Below are 3,042 nucleotides of genomic sequence, written 5' to 3' on the forward strand. Positions count from 1 at the left end.
ATCATGATTCTGTTGTTAGCAATTGAATGGGCATTGGACGTAGAAGATGGTCCTTATCAATTTGGATTTTGATCAAGCATACAATCATATCAAGTAGGATTTGCATAATTAAGGCATTATTGACCATGGGGTTTGGTAGAGGCTTTATACATATGGTTTACACTCTATTCTCCAATGTAACAATATAGGTTCATGTGGCTGGCACCCTATCCAAATCCTTTGAGCTACACGGGTCTCTCTGCCAAGGTTGCCCTTTGGCCCACTTGTATTCACAATCATCATAGACCTGTTGTTGCTAATAAGCTAGATTGGCTAGTGTAGAGAGGAGTTCTTAGACCATTAAGGCTCCCTAACAATTACTTCATCTCCCAATTTTTCGTAGAAAATAATTCACATGTGATTTAGGCTAAGAAGGACCAAATTGGCAAGCTAATGGACATATTTCAAGAATACTCATAGCTATCATGGTCTTTGATTAGCTAGCATAAAATAGAATTGCTTTATGTTGGCTTGGATGACCCCCTGAGTTGGTTAGAAAGCTATGGCTTTGAAGTCATAAGAAAACGTGAGGTTTTTATGTACTTGGCATGTCCATTGGGTTTAGGCCTCATCCAAGCTCAAAGATTTCAATGGTTCTTTGTCAAGGTTCAAGCCAAAGTTTCTAAGTGGTCTAAGGGTAAGTTAGTCATACTAAGCTCCATGTTGATAGCACACATAGTTTTTGTAGCTACTACTCTGAGCTTCTCTGTTGTTGCAACTTGCTCGTTTAGTTTAGACAAGATATTTAGATCCTTTATTTGGTCTTGCAATGGCTCTCAACAATGGCACTTAGTATCTTAGGATGTGCTAACCACAACAAAAAAGAAAGGTGGTATTGGGATCAAATCACTTACGTATAAAACTTCCTAATTGATACTAAAGTTGATGTGAAAATTGCACAATTCCCAAAGGCTTGAAGATTAGAATACATGGCTCTAAATTGTTATAAATGTTGGTACTTAGCTAGAAGTCCACCATCAAAGAACTTGAATAGCATGGGCATGCAATTAGTATGGGTTGCTAATGGTGCTTATTTTAGGACAATTTTCTACTATTTATAAACAAACCACAATTACCAAAGAGAATCCATGACAAGGCTCTAAGGAGGTGGGAGGATGTCTACGATCCCATACAACTTAGATTCATTTCAATTGTTGAAAAAATATGCCAAGAAAAGCTCCAATTGAATGAGAACTGGCCTAGTTAGGCACCTTATTCTCACGTGATTGGCCAACATCACATAAAGTGTATCCATTGAGTCTTATGTAGTATCTTAAAATAAAGAAAGGAAAGACTTCAATAGACTATGTAAGAAGAGAAGATCTCAAAATCCCTAACATTTGATACTTTCTAAAAGTCCTAGGACTATTAGAAGAGGAAGTCTCCCAAGACATGTTTGAGGATGTGGAAGAGAAGGGTTAGATTGATATGGTCTAGCACTCCTAAATACTTGAATTTGGTGAGTTGAAAGACCATCATGAACTCATCATGAACAAGTAGATGATGAGGGAAAGGATTTCCAAATAACAAAGTCTCCCCTCTCTGTGGGATATGTGGGAGAGTCAACAAGAGAGTATATTGAAGTCAAAGGTTCATCAAAAGGGGTATTCAAGGGGGTCAAGAAGGTAGGACTTCAATCCAAAGACAATGAAAGAGCAGTCATTTTTGGAGACTATGGTCAACTAAAAGAAGCAAGGCAACTCATTGGAATGTCATTAGAGTTGTGGTGATCATGCCTTTCTGATGTCACAGAAATGCAAAAAAATTTGGGAAAATGAATAGATTTGAGTCCCTAAGTCTTATTTCTTGTAAAGTTGAAGTTCTTAATCTTTGAAAGGCCTAGGTAGGATTGCCTCTATCTATAGATCCTTACATAAAGCATTCAAGGACATCAATCAAGTCTACTCAATTAGCTTCATCTCCCTTTTTTGGATTATGTACATATAGTTCTTTATTAATACATTTCTCAACTTTTTTATAAGAGGTGACACAATGTTTGTTTATTTATATGGATTTGACTACATACTACTTTTACATTTTTTAATAATGTTTCTATCATGGGCTATTTTAATAAAATAAAAGATAACACAATGTTTTCTTATTCATATGGATTGGACTGTACATGAATTTTATATTTTTTAATAAGGTTTCTATCATTGATATGACAATAATGTATGTGGAAAATAGTGTCGAACAAAAGTTGACAATGCTTTTGTTAACCTGCTTGAATATGTGAAGACATGAAGAAAGACAAGAACATGAAAGCCTCAAATTTATGAAAATTAGTATGCTTTGAGAAAAGAAATCATTTGTTTGTAAATGAGAACCAAGATCCTTCCCATGGAAGTAGTAATCGAGATTGGTAGCACTCAGCATAGGAATATGAATTCAAGTGCATGCAAGGGGAGAAGACTATTCTTTGGTCCAAAACATGGGCAGGGTGTCCAAGGGTATTGAGGGAAACCCTGACCTTAGTTTTTTGTATAATAAGGTAGAAAAAGAATGGAAAAGGCTATTCATGTGTATGCCACTTTTGGTTCTTGCCTTCTTGCTCACACACACACATACACACAGGGAAGTTGAGAGAAAGAGAGTGAGAGTGAGGGTGAGAAACCAAGAGGGCAAAGCCTCCATCTTTTCTTATGCTCTCTCATGCCTTATTATGCTCTATTCTAGCATGAAGAAGGTCATAGAGGGTTTGAGAACATAGGAGGTGCATCTTGGATTGTGGAGTGTGCAATAAGTATCCTTCATCATTGAGGGTATGCTTTGCACATTCACTATGAACAGATCTCGTATTTGTATGCAAGAGGCTACGTGAAAGGTAGTCATCGACAAAGTGGTTGGAGCTTCCAAAATACTGGGAATGTATCCAAACATCCTAAATACATGGAGTGCATATTGCCCAACATTTTGATTTTGTTGTGCCAAGATCAAGGAAACATTGACCACAAAGTTGCTTGCATACTTATGGTTGCAGAATAAGAGGAGACACCTGTGAGA

The sequence above is a fragment of the Lygodium microphyllum genome, chromosome 22 (assembly GCF_053477565.2).
Source record: "Lygodium microphyllum isolate KBCC chromosome 22, Lygodium_microphyllum_v1.1.10, whole genome shotgun sequence".
NCBI lineage: Eukaryota > Viridiplantae > Streptophyta > Polypodiopsida > Schizaeales > Lygodiaceae > Lygodium > Lygodium microphyllum.